Here is a 17,479-nt window from a genome sequence, read left to right on the forward strand (position 1 = left end):
TTCCAATAGCATGTGTTCACTTCATTTCTCTGGGTCACATTTGGTTATCCTCATAGTCTTATTTCAAACTTTTTTGTTATTATTATATTTGTTATGGTGATCTTTGATTAGTGATCTTTGATGATACCATTGTAGTTTTGGGAGGGGCACCATGAACTGTGCCCATTTAAGACAGCAAACTTAATTGACGTTGTACAGATTCTGACTGTTCCACCAACCTGCCATTCCTAGACTCTCTCCTTCTCCTGTGTATCCCTATTCTCTAGGACACAACAATATTAAAATTGTACAATTAATAATCCTTCAATGACCAATAAATGTTCAAGTTAAAGGACAAGCCACATGTCCCTCACTTTATATGAAAAGCTGGAAATGATTAAACTTAGTGAGGAAGGGATGTCAAAAATAAAGTTAGGCCAAAATCTAGGACTTTCCACCAAACTCAAAGTTGTAAACATAAAAGAAAAGTTTTCTTAAAGGAAATTTAAAATGTGCTCTTCCAGCCAACACAGGAATAATAAAGCAAAGCAGCCTCATTTTTGATACGGAGAAAGTTTTAGGGGTCTGGATAGAATATCAAAATAGCCACAATGTTCCTTAATGACAAAACCTAATCCTGAGTAAGATCCAAAGTCTCTTCAATTTTATGAAGGTTGAGACAGGTATGGAAGCTGCAGAAGGACAGTCTGAAGTAACTAGAGGTTGATTCATAAATTTTAAGAAAAGGTGGATTGGGAGGGAGACAAACCATAAGTGATTCTTAATCTCACAAAACAAACTGAGGGTTGCTGGGGGGAGGGGGTTTGGGAGAAGGGGGTGGGATTATGGACTTTGGGGAGGGTATGTGCTTTGGTGAGTGCTGTGAAGTGTGTAAACCTGGTGATTCACAGACCTGTACCCCTGGGGATAAAAATATATGATAATAAAAAATAAAAAATTAAAAAAAAAAAAAAAGAAAAGGTGTCCTCTCCATAACATCAACATACAATTGAAGCGGCAAGTGCTGATGAAGAGCTGCAACTTATTCAGAAGATCCAGCTTATTCAGAAGATCCATTGACAAACTTGGTTAAACTGAACAACAAACTTTCAGTGGAAACTAAAAACATCCCTTCTATTACAAGAAGGTATCACGTAGGACTTTCCTAGCTAGAGAGGAGATGTCAATCTGGCTTCAAGGCTTGATAGGACAAGCTGATTCTCTTGTTAGGAGCCAGTGCAGCAGGAAACTTGAAGTTGAAGTCAGTGCTCATTTACCATTTGAAAATCTTAGGGGTCCCAAGACTTCTGTTAAATCTAATCTTTCTGTGCTTTCTAAATGGAACAACAAACCCTGGATGACAGCACATCTGTTTACAACATGGTTTACTAAATATTTTAACCCTCTTTTTAAGACCTACTGCATAAAAAAACAACAAAAAAGATTCCTTTCAAAATATTATTGCTCATTGACTATGCACATGGCCACCCAAGAGTTCTGATGGAGATGTGCACCAACATAAATGTTGCTTTCATGCCTATTAACACAACCTTCATTCTTCAGCCCATGGATCATTCTGGACTTTCAATTCCTGTTATTTAAGAAATACATTTATGTTTTATATATAATTTTACTATAGATACCATAGTAATACCTAGATGGATTTGGGCAAAGTAAATTGAAAAACTTCTGGAAATAATTCAAACATTTTAGATGTCATTAAAAACACTCATGATTCATGGGAAGAGGTCAATCTATCAACATTATTAGAAATTTGGAAAGTGTTGATTTCAATCCTCATTGGTGACTTTGAGAGGTTGAATACCTCAGTGGATGAAGCAATTGCAGATGTGGTGGAAAGAGCAAAATAATTAGAATTTGAAGTGGAGCCTAATGATGTGATTGGATTGCTGTAATATTATGATGAAATTTTAATGGATGAAGAGTTGTTTCTTATATATGAACAAAGAAACTAGTTTCTTCTCCCAGAGAAGACACCACGAAGTTTATTGAAATGACGACTAAGGATTTGAAATATTATTTGACAATTTCAAATATATTTGAAATATATTTGGCAATCGTAATTGCCAAAGTCACAGCAGAGTTTGAGAGGACTGATTACAGTTTTGAAAGGAGTTGTGAGTATAATCCTATCATGCAGGATAATATGTTACGGAGAAATTGTTAGTGGAAAGAAGTCAATCCAATGAGGCCAACTTCATTGTTGTCTTATTTTTTAAAATTGTCCCAATCACCCAAGACTCAGCAACTACCACCCTTATCAATCAGCAGACATCGACATCTAGGCAAGACTCTCCACCAGGAAAAAGATTATAATTTACTAAAAGTTTAGATGAGGGTTGCCTGAGTGGTGATTCAGTCCCTTAACCATCTTCCTTCAGCTCAAGTCATAATCTCCATGTCCTGGGACCAAGCCTTGCATCAGGTTCCCTGTTTAGCTGGGGTCTCCTTCTCCCTCTCCTCTGCTCCTCCCCACTGCTTGTGCTCTCTCACATGTTCTCTCTTTCTCAAATAATAAATAAAATCTTAACAAAATTAAAAAAAAACTCAGATGATTGTTGCCTTTTTTTTAGCAATAAAGTTTGGCTTTACTTTGGCTAATATATGTTCATTATATTTTTTAGATAAAATGCAATTGCACACTTAATAGGCTAATAATAATAATAATAGGTTGTTAATTTCTAATTCAGTATAAATATAACTTTGACATGAACTGGGAGATCAAAATTTTTTTTGACTTTAGTGCGATATTCACCTTATTGCAGTGGTCTGGAACAGAACCTACATATCTCTGAGGTATGCCTGTAATCTGATAAAATTTTAAGCTATTGGTTAGTTGTGTTTAATAATTATAGAATAGTTTATGTTTTAAATTTTTTCTTTGGTAAGTTTTCAAAAGTTGCATATTCTAGAAATTCCTCTTCCCAACTAATATTCTTTATTTGTGCCATTCTTCATATTATGATTAAGTTTGCTAGATATTTACTGATTATTATGACCTATTTCAAAGGAAAGCATGCTGGCTTTTTTGATCTCTTTTTAATCTCTTTGGATTGGTTGGCTTTTTTGATCTCTTCATTATATATTATTTTAAGATTTTATTTATTTATTTGACAGAGATCACAAGTAGGCAGAGAGGTAGGCAGAGAGAGAGAGGGAAGCAGGCACCCTGCTGAGCAGAAAGCCTGATGCGGGGCTCACTTCCAGGACCCCGGGATCATGACCTGAGCCGAAGGCAGAGGCTTAACCCATTGAGCCACCCAGGCGGCCTCTTCATTATATTTTTATATTCAAATGAATTAATACACTATCTTGTGCTCATTCATTAGTTTCTTTTTTCCTATTTGTTTTTATTTTTTAAACATCTAAGTGGTAGGCTTAAGTAAATATTAGCTTCTCCTCTTTTTGGTTATAACCATTTGATTCTAAATATTTCCAAGTACTATTTTAGTTTTTTTTTCTTTCCAATTAAATATGAAATAGCTTATAATTGTTCAGCTCTAAAACTTTTCAAAATGTTCTTATTATTTTTTGATGCATGAATTATTTAGAAATGACTTTAATTTCCAAATAATTATGCTTTTTTTAAAACTATGATTTTTCAATTTAATTTATGTACCAGTATTTCCAGGCTCTCCCTATTCAGCTTTCTCTCCTTTTGCCTTTGTTTGGTTTGTTTTTGTTTTTGGTCAATCATTTTTTTTATTTTCACGTATTTAGTAATTATTCAGTCTATTACTGTTTTTAAGTGATGAAAGCATAACTCTGATTATTCCCCTATTGACTAACATGGTATTTTCTGATATTTAAACTTTCTCTCTTTTTAAGCCAATGATTATACATTAGTTTTACTATTTTATATGGTGTCTGTCTATTTATATTCACCTATAAAATTATAGGTGTTTTTTAAATGTGATTTTTTTATGATGATTATTTTTGCATTTAAGACTTTCTTCTGGGATTATTTTTCTTCTTACTAGAATACTTTTTTATAAATATCATTTAGAGTGGATCTGTATGTGGTAAACTCTATCAGATTACACTTCCTGGAAACATTTTTAACGTGGTCTTACTCTTTAAAGAGAGTTTCACTGAACTGTTCTATATTGGCAGTGATTTTCTCATTATATTCCACATTTTATAATCATAGTGTAGTTAAACTCTGGAATACCACTGGCAATGAGAAAATCCTCAATATTTGAAGAGTGTTTCAAGTACTTTTTTTTTTTTAAATTTTAGTTCATCTGCTTTTTCTTGAATACTGTTTGAGTTTTGCCATCTCTTATGTGTTTTATTTTGCAGATTTATAATCCTTTCATTTATCTTACAGTTATTTGACTCCTTTTACTACTCAGACCCTAGGTTGTCTTTATTTTCTTATATATGGTTAATAGTATATAAACCGAAAACTTATACATTTTAGTGTTCTTTGGGAAGTAATTTCCTATCATTTATTATTTGATTCTTCACAGAAAGTGTCCACTTATTTTATGAAGTAAATTGTTTTTTTCACTAACCCCTTAATTACTTTATGTGTGTATGTTCTAACTCATCTTCAAACTTGGAAATATTTATATAGGCTTATTTGTCAACATGTAGCTTATGTTTTCTTTTTGAACTTCTAATGTCAGACTTGGGTGTGATGAGATTTCTACTTTAGACTTTAATTGCAAAGTGGTGTGAAAACTCTTTGATCAAATGTTGGCATCCACTAGACATTTATCTGGGGTGATTCTACTTTCTAGCCTGAAAACATCCTTTCTCACTGTCAAATTTATTTAACTATGTAGAGAGGATTTACCTTTTGTTAATTTCAAGATCACTAGAAATGCATTAAAAATTATAGAACCCATAATTCAGTATGCTGGGGCCTTTTTACTGCCTCCATGTTGTATTAATATCCCTGGTTTCAATGGGCCACTGATACATATCTTCAAGTCTCAGCCCCACAAAACTAATTGAGGATTTAAAATAATTTTCAGGGGTGCCTGGGTGGCTCAATGGTTTAAGCCTCTGCCTTCAGCTCAGGTCATGATCTCAGGGTCCTGCAATAGAGCCCCGCATCAGGCTCTCTGCTCAGCGACAGAGCCCCACATCAGGCTCTCTGCTCTGCTTCCCTCTCTCTCTCTCTCTGCCTCTCTGCTTACTTGTGATATCTGTCAAATAAATAAATAAAATATTTAAAAAAATAATAATCTTCAAACCTAAGGTAGAAATGGAGATTGGTCAACAATGAAGCGTGGATGGAAAGCATGGATTATAACAAACCTTGTCCTCCCTATAGAAATAATACCTGTCTTATTTGCTGACTGAGACAGAGACTGTTTTTGAAATAGGAGCAGAGCAGGTGGTTAAAAGTCTTGCCTAACCCACCACTGTGTTAATGGTATTTTCAGAAGTTAAAATGTGCCTAGTCTCAAATGTTATGTTTACGATTCTTGTCATTTGGGTTCAAGAGCCCTATGTTAGTTGTAGTTGGGAAAAAAAACTTCCATTGTAATGAATAGAGTTTATTCTGGCCATAAATTTCAAAGTTTAGGGACATATGGGTGGCACAGTTTGTTTGGTGTCAGACTCTTGGTTTCAGCTCAGGTAGTGATCTCCAGGTTGTAAGATTGAGCACCAGTCAGGCTCCACAGTTAGCATGGAGTCTACTTGAGATTGTCTTCCTCTCCCTTTATCCCCCACCCCCAACCCCCACACTCTCTCTTTCTCTCAAATAAATAAATAAATCTTTAAAATTTTTCAAACTTTAACGATCATCCATGTTCTTCTGAGTTTCTTTTTTCTGTTTGAATACACAGCCCTACATATATACGCATACTACTCACATGTATTCACATATGTGCATACAGCATTTGCCCTTCAAGTTTCAGTGATAGACTTACTATATTTTATTCTTATTCTACACTTTTACCATAGACAATATGATGTATGCACCTGGCTTTACTTACCATCTAGAATACAGAAAACTTACATATTTACACACACAGGTTAAAGGCAGACCTTTTCTTGAGACTCAGACTTAGATTCACAATTAGCCCTCCCACACTACTTTGGTCCATCTCCAACTTATTTTCTACATGGCAACCAATGCGCAGTGTTCCAAACACAAAACCAAATCCTTCACTTCAGTTATCAAATATGCTAATTGCTTCATAGTGCTCTGAAAATAAAGACTAAAATCAACAATGAACTAAAATTACCTAATAGGTCTGAGTTCTATCTAATTCTATCAGCCTTTTATTCTACCGATGCCTCTTCGTGTTCTCCCTGGCTTCTCTGCTCCTTCACATGATTCACCTTCTCTCAGATAACTCAGTCACCATCTCAGACATCTTCTATTCATTTTACCTCTGCTTTACTTAGAAGATGCTTATATTTCTTTAAATTCTGCTTTTTCACCCTTTCTTAACTCACATACTCCCTCTTATTTTTGCATAAACTTTTTATTTTATGCTCATAACATCATGCAAATTCCTTAGCATTTATTATGTATTTTATTTTTTGTCTAGTTACTTAATGTAATATGCTAAGCTCAATAAGCAGCTATATAGTGGATCTGTTCAGTATTTTAACCATAATATCTATCAAAGTGAGTTGAATCTAATTGTCCTTACTGATCTTATGAATAAATTGATTAAATAGTAACCAAGTAGATTAGGCTCTCAAATATATGGTATCTTTTTAACTTTAATGTTCCTTCATGGCATCTTTCAAATTTTATTTAATTATTTATTTGGAATGATTTTTCTTAATGTTTATTTTAGAAATTAATCTGTATGACAGGAGAGATTGAGTCTGCAGTGCCATAGTTAAAACATTAGAGATCATCAACAAATATATGTTGAGTTATTGAAGAACCAAATACTGTATGCACATATCATAAATAGTTATCTTAAAGTAATATTGATCCTGAAGTCTCCTGATTTCAAATTTAAAATGTATTTTGATTCTTTGTCTTCAGAGGTCATAGTAATGATCTTGAATATAATTTGTCTATTTCTTTGTAGCTACCAAGAAAAAACTGTAGGGGTGAAGGCTATCAAGTTTGTATATGGACAATACATCAACAAGCAATGATACATTCAGCAATGGGAGACATACTAATGGATGTTTGTAGGACCCAAAGACTCACCCACAGTCAGATGTGGCTAAGAGTACCAGGGGAGGTAGTTTCAGCCCCTAAAACCAGAAAGCATTATTTGTTTTCTCCTGATTTTTCACCTGTACATGATTATCTACAAGATCCAAGAAGTGCAATTTTCTTTTATCTCCCTATTTAACTTTAATCTTGGCTCAGGGCCTCCAGTTCTTCCTGTGGACAAAAGTTAGGGGCTTAACCTTTATTCTAATTTGAATACTAGTGATCTGGACAGAAAGGGAAGGTTGTAAAGAAGAGAATCCTCCTCAGTTCAACCCAACCACTCCTTCAAGTCTTCTGGGTTAGAGCTGGGAAGGTGAAGTGTTAGGCAAAACAGCCTGTAGGAGTAGACAACAGTTTCCTGCCCAGACTCCAATAGGCTGCCAAGAGTAGGCTGTTGCCACTACTGCTGTTTGTGACCCTCCCTTGGCAGCAGCTGTTCTCTGAGCACTCTGAGGAGAGAGTTGGTAGTAATGTACCCCACACTGTGTTGGTGTTGGGAGAGTCTGCCTTGTATGAATGGAGGTCGTGGTTCTTGGATTCCTTATGAAAAATTTATGTGATGATCCAGTCGCAAATAAAGACATCCAGGAAGAAAGTAATAAAAACAAAACCGTTTATTAAAGACAGTACACTTTCAAAAAAGGTGAGTGGGCAGGCCCAAAGATAACAACTGTCCTGAAGTTGCAGGGATCCTTTCCTTTTATGTGAAGTGGAGAGAGATCTTGGCTCATGGGCAGGGTGGTCTCTAATGGAAGCTCTTTCCAATCCTTTGGGGGAGGATTGACATTACAAGATTTGTAATCAGAACCATCATGCCATATTTCCCCCATGGAGGGAGGTAATAAACTCAATGTGAATGTGTTATAATAAATTGAGAGGTTACCCTAGGGCACAGATGGAAGAGAAGAGTGCATGTTCTACACATATGGTTATTGGTCCGTTAGAAGCCACAGGCTAGGGTTTTGAAGTCTTGGAAGCCACAAAGTTAAGATTTTGTGCCCCTAGTCCTCTCATGTGCCCCCAGGATATAATATTGTGCCCCAGGATTCTAATATGTAACCTATTTATCACTGCCCTTCTCTCCTGCTCATGTCTAACTAACCTTCTACTTTATCTTTTGGACCATTCTATCTTATTACCTGGAACAAAATAACTCCAGAAAGGATTGAGCTAAATCTCTAAAGTCTCTAATGCCTCTGGCCAAATCAATCCTGAAGGGTCCTATACCTTCCCCCCACTAAAATTTCAACAGCTTGCTCCACTGCTGGGTTTTTATCAGAAACAGAAACATGCTTAAGGTTACTCAGCTCCCAGGAATCCCCCAACTATTTCTGGCCCTATTACTGGAAGACCACAAAGGGTTGCTAGGGGATCTCTTTCCTAGCTTTTTTCAAATCCCTGTGTTTAATCTTAAAATCTGACCCACTATATGTGCTTAGCCAAGAGTCAAGGGCAAAAGAGAAAATCCAAACATCTTCCTTAGAAACAAACAAACAAACAACAAACAAACAAACAAACAAAACCCAAACAACAACAACAAAAACCAAATACCCTTTTATCAACAATGTGCAAGCATACTCCAAGAACGCTGCATCGCTGCACTTAACATTACCCGTGATGAAATGGTATGGCTGGCAAAGTACCCATGGACTACTCTAGTACTTTCTAAGACCCACTGGTAAAGAGCATGGGGGATCCTCAGACTCTTACAGATGATCCACTAGCACTCATGTGGGATGTCCAATAGACTCACAAATGTGCTTCACAGAAGTTTCAGGCTTTTCCCTCTTCCCAGTGGCATTATGCTTAATCAACATCCTGTTCACTGAATCAATTTATCAGCAGCTCTTTTAAGCTAGACAGTTAAGCTGCCATGTGTGCAAGTAGCAGATTAATTCAACAAGTTAAAATAGAAGTAAGAATCAAGGCTTAATTGCTTGCTGTTATAGTGTAAATAAGGGGCTAAACCAGAAAAAACACCTACTCCCTCTGTTCCATTTACCCATATGGATCAGAGCATCATTGGAGAATCAGATGAATCAGCACAGACATGAAAGCTACTGCCAAGGGAGCCCTGAACAAAAGACTTTTGTAGTGTTATGGACCCAGGAGCCAAAAAGGAAGAGAAATGAGAGAGCTAAGTGTGGAGAAATACTGGGTACAGAGATTTAGAAGAAAAATGTTTCAAGGTCCCTCCCCTTTCAAACCCCCTAGCAGATAAAGAGATATCAAAGAAGTGCCTGAGGATGATCTTGGCTGAAATCCTTAGATAAAGAAATTTAAGAATGAATGTGCCTGGAGTGCAAAAAGCTTAAGAGCATCACTCGCCAGAAGAGCTTGAATTATTGTTGTCAAATCCCTCTACAGTGCGCACATCCTGGTTGTGTATTGAATGTAGTGTGTATGTGGGGGGTGGGAAATGGGTGAGTCCCCTACCCACCCCAAACGCACAAAGCCTTATCAAGTAAAGCCTTTGTAGTTGTCTCTGGTTTGTCCTGGAAAATAACACATATACTTTGGGCCAACAGCCAGACTGCTCAAATGGTACAAATACTTGAGCAAATGTAGTTTGACGTTAGTGCCAGGGTATTTAGCCATTACATATTATGCCTCTATGTCACATGCTATTAGACAACTTAAGTGCTTACAAAATTTTCTCTTGATATTTGGTTCTTAGTAGTGTGGGTAAGTTGTGGCCAGAAGTGGTTTTCATCAAATTCAACCCATTTGAGTTCTGTTGAATTCTGTTGAAATTCTTGAATTGACAAATCCATGTCTTCCAGTATTTGAAGGTAATTGCCAACTATTATTTTTTTCAAATACTTTTCTGCCTCGTTTTTTTTTTTTTTCCTTTGGGGGATTTCAGTTACTTACATGATAGATCTTCTTCTTTGGCCTTCAGATTCATGGAACTCTGCTCATTATTTTTCCTTTCTTTCTTCTTTTTTTTTTTGCATATCTTAATTTCATTCACCCATTTTCATTGATGACTTTTCATAATTAATTTTCATTCATCAATTCTTAAGGTCACTGTCTCTTTCCTTTTTTTGACTTATTTCTGCTGCCTAATGCATCCAGAGCATTTCTTGTTTTAAGACATTAATTTTATAGTTTTGTAATTTTCATTTTGTTCTTTTAAATAATTTCTATTTTCCTGAGCTTTTCTATCTTTTTATTTATACCAAGAGTAAATGCCTTTAACTTATTGACAACCTTTATATTAGCTGCCTTAAAGTCTTTGTTTTGTAATTCCAATATCTGTGAACTACATTGGCCATCTTTTCCTTTGAGCACATTTTCATATTTCTTAGTACCTCAAATAATTTTGAATTGTATCATGTACAATACAAATGTATTTCATGTAGATTGTTGATTCTTTTTTTTTTTTAAGATTTTATTTATTTATTTTACAGACAGAGGTCAAAAGTAGGCAAAAGAGGCAGGCAGGGAGAGAGAGGGGCTCAATTCCAGGACCCTGGGATCATGACCTGAGCTGAAAGCAGAGGCTTTAAACCACTGAGCCACCCAGGTACCCCTAGATTGTTGATTCTACTATATTTCTTTAAAGACTGTTGATATATTTATTTTACCAGGCAATTAACCTTATTAGACTCAAGGTGCAAACTCTCTTTTGTCTGCCATGGATGGTAGCTCAAATCTTAGTTCATACTGATTTCCAGTTTACTCTTCAAATGCCTGGTTTAGATGTCAGCCTGAAACCAGGGTAGAGTTTATATACATTTTCTCATTACTTTTCTCTGGCTTTCTCTTTCCAAGAATTTCTCCTCCAAGACTGTCCAGGAACCCTGGCAGTCTTGACTCATTCTTATGATACCTTAAACCAGAGTCCAGAAAGTCTGTGGGCTGGGCTAAGTAAGAAAAAATCAGAAACATCCTGTGTTGTATGCTCTCTCCATGCATCATCTCCTCTCTGAAATTTGACTCTTTTGTTCACTCTCCAAAACCCTCTGGTAATTTCTGTTTATTTTGGTTTTTATCTTTATTTCTGTAGTAATTATATTTTCTATCTGCAGGAAAGTCAATATATTACTCCTCCTTAAAAAAATTACTAACCTAAAAATTAATTCTAAAAGTATTATATTAGCTGCTATGGAGAGAATTGATTGTAATGTGGTTAACTGAAACAGGCCAACCAGTAGAAGATGGCAGAGAAAGAGTTCAAATATGTTGTATTTTAGACATTTTAAAAAGATTTGAATTTTTGATATAAAAAAATTAAAGATCTACTTTTTTTTTTAAGCCTAAGCAAATAATATATAGATTTGTTATTAAATGTTATGGGAAGATCTGGAAAAAGCCATTTGGGGGAATGGGATTCAAATTTAGATTTAGTGGGGAGAAGAGTTAAGATGGTGGAGTAGTAGGGTCACCTTATGTTTGCCTTTGAACACAGTTAGATAATGATCAAATCATTCCAAACACATAGGAAACCAATCTGAGGACTGAGAGAATAAACAGCACTACTAGAGGGAGAAAAGAGGTTGCATTGTGGAAGGTAGGAAGTACAGAGATGTTATTTCATGGAGAAAATAATCACAGGTGCTGTGGATGAGAGGAAGCCCTGATCACAGTGGAGAGACAGGGACAGAGAGAGACACAGGAAGAGAGAGAGTGAGAGAGACAGAGATAAAGCAGCATGCATGGAATTGCACAAGAAAAACATTACTTCCCTAAAACCACTGACTGGGAAGATAAGAGGGACTGATTACCACAATTTTTTACAAGACATGGAGTTGAAAGTCTGAAGTTTTAGAAGTCTGTGCCATCATCAGGGTCAAGCCTGGCAGGCATAGTGGTGCTCTTGTGGAGAAAGAGAACAGAGGATTGAAAGAGGACAGTGAGCTCTGGGTTACTCTGGGAAAGACATTTCCCATTCTTGCAGGACATTTGGGAGAGGAGACACTGCTTCTCAATGGACAAAGGACCCAGTTGAGTGCCAGTAAGCTGCCCCATTCATTAGCATAAGTGTAAAGAGTCATCCTAAAGGCAGCTAACCTGGATGGCAGCATTTTGCTATACTTTACCACAGAATCCAAGCCCTTGCTAGTTGTGTGATTGCTTTTCTGGGCAAAACAATACCAGTCACAGCACAGGGAGACAGTCCCCCAGAGGATCAACACAGTTCATGCTGGGTCCCTAAAATTTAGAATCTTAAAAACCAGGTCTATGTCTGAGATAAAACACAGGAGCACTGTGTTGCCCAGTGGGCAGATGGCTCCAACACAGACAGGGTGAAGGTAGGGATCTGACAGAAGAGAAGGGAACAAAGGGGTGATTGTTTCCTCTTCTGTGAAGGCTTGCTGAACAATGGTGGGCAGGAACCCCCGTCTCTGGGAAAGAGCAGGCCAAAACTATTTTTCACCCCTCCTATCAGTAAGGATAGAATTCAGCAAGTGGCACAGCATATATGGTGGCCCAGCTACTTAGACCAAACCTCACTCTGTGTGCAATGTCATTGCGTTTTGTACCAGGGGAAGTGTGATTAAAACCAGGGCAGCAATGGGTCCCTCTCCAAGAAGACCAGCACAAAAGACCCAGAAGCACCAGGTCTACTAATCAAACAGTGCATACTGCAAAGCTTCAGGTCGAGTGGAAATAAGACCTGCCACAGGATCTAGGCAAAATGTCAAGACACAAGAATTCATCCCAATAGAAAGAACAAGAAGAGGTCACCAGCCAAGGAGTTAATCAAAATAGATGTAAGTAATATGCCCGAACCATAATTTAAAATAACAGTCATAAAGATATTAGCTGGGCTTGAGAAAACCATAGAAGAAACTGAACGGATCCTTACTACAAACATAAAAGACTTAAAAATTAGGTTGAAATTTAAAATAATGCTACACCTAAGAAGCAAAACCAATTGGATGCAATGATTACAAGAATGGAAAAAAAACAGAGACTGAATAAATGATACATAAGATAAATTTATGAAAAATAATGAAGCTGAAAAGAAGAGGGAAAGAAAAATATTGGAACATAAATGTAGAGTTAGAACTCTACATTTAGAGTTCTAAATGTAGAACTCTTTATGGAGAACTCAGTCTCCATAAAGCATAATAGCATTCATATAATAGGAGTCCCAAAAGAGAAGAAGATGGGAAAAGCAGCAGAAGGTTTATTAGAGGAAATTATAGCTGAAAACTTTCATAACTCAAGGAAATAAACAGACATCCAAATCCAGGAGACATAGAGAACTCACATCAAAATCAACAAAATAGCCAGCCAACACCAAGACATATTGTAAAATTTGAAAAATATAGAGACAAAGAAAAAATCCTGAAAGCACCAAGGGAACAGAAATCCCTAACCTACAAAGGATGACAAATTAGGTTAGCAGCAAATCTCTCTACAGAAATTTGACAGGCCAGAAGAAAGTGGCATGATATATTCGATGTGCTGAATGGGAATAGAACAATTTTTTTTCTAAGATAGTTATCAAACCATTCTGAACACCTACAAATCCAACAGGAGATCAAGGAGAAGAAGAGCAGCAATTATAGAAACAGAAAATTGACCACTTTCTGAAAGGTAGGACCTGTGGAGAAGTGACTCTGAAGCCACGGGAAGATAGACCATGAGGGGAGGGGCCATCTCTCAGCAAGCAGCAGAGCAACAGAGCACAAAATCCAAACTTTTAAAAGTCTGCTCCACTGAAGGACATCGCTCCAGAGGCTAAGCAGGAGTGGAACCCTTGTGGAGACAGCATGGTCTCAGGTTCCATGGAGTCACAGAAGGATCAGGGATATCTGAGTGTAGCAGAGCTTGCAGGTATTAGAGTGGTGAAGCCGGCTACAGAAATGTAGCTGAGGAGGAGTGAGCTCTCAGTTCGGGATTACCTTAAACTGTGATCCATGGCACAATTAGGCCACTGCTCTTTGAGCAGAGACCCCCCACAAGTGGCAGATCTGGCGATAGCCACCAGAAGAGCAGAGCAACGGGAATGTGCTGGGTTTGGAGACTCCAGGCTGGGCTCTGTGCCAGAGACAGAGTCACTTGGTCACAGGTTGGGTGAGCTAAGAGCACAGCCAGTGGCCAGGGAGATGGGAGTGACTAAGTACTTTTCTCCAAGGGTGCACTGAGGAGTGGAACCCCAAGATCTCAGCTCCTTTGCGCTGGAGATTGGGAGGCCACCATTTTCATTCCTGTCCATCAGAGCTCTACGGAAAGTGCTCAGGGAATAAAAGCTCCCAAGAATGAACCCAAGCACATTACTTTGTCCAGCCCCTGGCAAGGGTGGCACAATTGTGCCTCAATGGGGCAAAGACACTTGAGAATCACTAGTACAGGCCCCTCCCCCAGAAGATAAGCAAGGATATCCAGCCAAGATCAAGCTCACTGATCACAGAGAAGAACGGAACTCCAGAGGAGGGGAAAGCAAAGCATGGAATTCAAAGCTTTCTCCCTAGGATTCTTGAGCCTTGCAAAGCTAATTAAATATTTTTATATTTTTTTCTTATTCTTACTTTTTTAACTTTTACTCTTTCCTCTTTTAATGTTTTTAACTAGTTTATCTTAATGATAACTCTGGTTTAAAAAAGTATTTTTGAACCTTCATTATTATAGTCATATTTTATCCTTTATTGTATATAACTTTATTATTTTTTTTGTATACATATAGGATTTTTCTTCTAAAAATTTCTGAGATACAACTTCTTCTAACAGATCAAAATATACCCTAAATCTAGGGCAAATTCCCTAAGCAAATTCTTCCCACTTTCTTTTTCTTTCTTTTCCCAACCAACTTATCAACTCCTTTTTTAGATTTTTTTTTGTAAATTTTCACCTTTACAGTCATATTCCATCTCTTCATCGTGTTTACCCGTGTGTGTGTATGTGTGTGTGTGTGTGTGTGTGTGTATCTATAGTTTTTCTTGCTTTAAAATTTTGGGAGATAGTTTCTTCTAAGAAACCTAAATACACCCAAAATAAAGGGGATGGCTCTGTTCTATTCATTAGTTCTATTCATATATATGTGTATATATATATATATATATATATATATATATATAATTTTTTAATTTACTTTTTAAAACTTTTTCTTACCCACTTTCTTTTCCCCACAATTTGGGGTCTCTTCTGATTTGGTTAACACACATTTTTCTGGGGTCTTTGCCACCCTTTTAGTATTTTATTCTCTTGTCCATATATTCTTAACTGTATAAAATGACAAGGCAGAGAAACTCACAACCAAAAAAAAAAAAAAAAAAAGAGGCAGTACTGAAGGCTAGGGACCTAATCAATACAGACATTGTTAACATGTCAGATCTAGAGGTCAGAATGATGACTTTCAAGGTGATAGGTAGGCTCAAAAAAGGCATGGAAGATATTAGAGAAACACTGTCCAGAGAAATAAAAGCCCTTTCTGGAGAAATAAAAGAACTAAAATCTAACCAAGCTGAATAAAAAAAGCTATTAATGAGGTGAAATAAAAAATGAATGATCTTACTGCTAGGATAAATGAGGCAGAAGAGAGAATTAGTGATATAGAACACCAAATGACAGAGAATAAAGAAGCTGAGCAAAAGAGAGACAGACAATGACTGGACCATGAGGGGAGAATTTGAGAGATAAGTGATACCATAAGATGAAACAATATTATAATAATTGGGATTCCAGAAGCAGAAAAAAGAGAGAGGGGGGCAGAAGGTATATTGGAGTGAGTTATTGTAGAGAATTTCCCTATTATGGCAAAGGGAACAAACATCAAACCCAGGAGGCACAGAGAACCCTCCTCAAAATCAATAAGACTAGGTCCACACCCCATCATTTAATAGTAAAACCTACACATCTTAGTGACAAAGAGAAAATCCTGAAAGCAGCCTGGGACAAAAAAACTAACATACAATGGTAAAAATATTAGATTAGCAGCAGACTTATCCAAAGAGACCTGGCAGGCCAGAAAGAACAGGCAGGATATATTCAGAGCACTAAATGAGAAAAACATGCAGCCAAGAATACTATATCCAGCTAGGCTATCACTGAAAATAGAAGGAGAGATAAAAAGCTTCCAGGACAAACAAAAACTAAAAGAATTTGCAAATACCAAACGAGCTCTACAAGAAATACTGAAAGGGGTCCTCTAAGCAAAGAGAGATTCTAAAAGTGGTAGACCAGAAAGGAACAGAGAAATATACATTAACAGTCACCTTATAGGCAATACAATGACACCAAATTCATCTCTCTCAATAATAACCCTCAATGTAAATGGGCTAAATGCCCCAATCAAACCTGGCGATTCACAGACCTATACCTCTGGGGATAAAAATATATGTTTATAAAAAATAAAAAATTAAAAAAAAAAGAAGATACCACAAAAGATCAAAGCACAAAAAAAAAAAAAAAGACACAGGGTATCAAAATGGATAAAAAAACAAAATCCATCAGTGTGCTGTCTACAAGAAACTCATTTTAGACACAAAGACACCTCCAGATTTAAAATGAGGGGGTGGAAAACAATTTTCCATGCTAATGGCCATTAAAAGAAAGCTGGGGTGGCAATCCTTATATCAGATCAATTAGATTTTAAGTCAAAGACTATAATAAGAGATGAGAAAGGACTCAAGGAGTCTCTCCAACAAGAGGATCTAATAATTTTAAATATCTATGACCCTAACATGAGAGCAGCCAACTATATAATCTAATTAATAACAAAATCAAAGAAACACATCAACAATAATACAATAATAGTAGGGGATATTAACACCTCTCTCCCTGAAATGGAAAGATCATCCAAGCAAAATATCAACAAGGAAATAAAGAACTTAAATGACACACTGGACCAGATGGACATCACAAATATATTCAGAACATTCCATCCCAAAGCAACAGAATACACATCTTCTCTAGTGCACATGCAACATTCTCCGGAATAGATCATCCTGGGTCACAAATCAGGTCTCAACTGGTACCAAAAGATTGGGATCATTGCCCACATTTTTTCAGACCACAATGCTCTGAAGCTACAACTCAAGCACAAGAGGAAATTTGGAAAGAACCCAAATATATGGAGGCTAAAGAGCATCCTACTAACTAATGAATGGGCCACCGGGAAATTAAAGAAGAACTGAAAAAATTAATGGAAACAATTAATAATGAAAACACAACTGTTCAAAATCTTTGGGAAACAGCAAAGGCAGTCCTGAGAGGAAAATATATAGGGATATAAGCCTATCTTAAGAAACAAGAAAGATCTCAAATACACAACCTAACACTATACCTAAGGGAGCTGGAGAAAGAACAACAAAGAAAGCCTAAACCCTGCAGGAGAAGAGAAATAGTAAAGATCAGAGAAGAAATCAATGAAATAGA

Source organism: Mustela lutreola, chromosome 1, assembly GCF_030435805.1.
Source record: "Mustela lutreola isolate mMusLut2 chromosome 1, mMusLut2.pri, whole genome shotgun sequence".
Lineage (NCBI taxonomy): Eukaryota > Metazoa > Chordata > Mammalia > Carnivora > Mustelidae > Mustela > Mustela lutreola.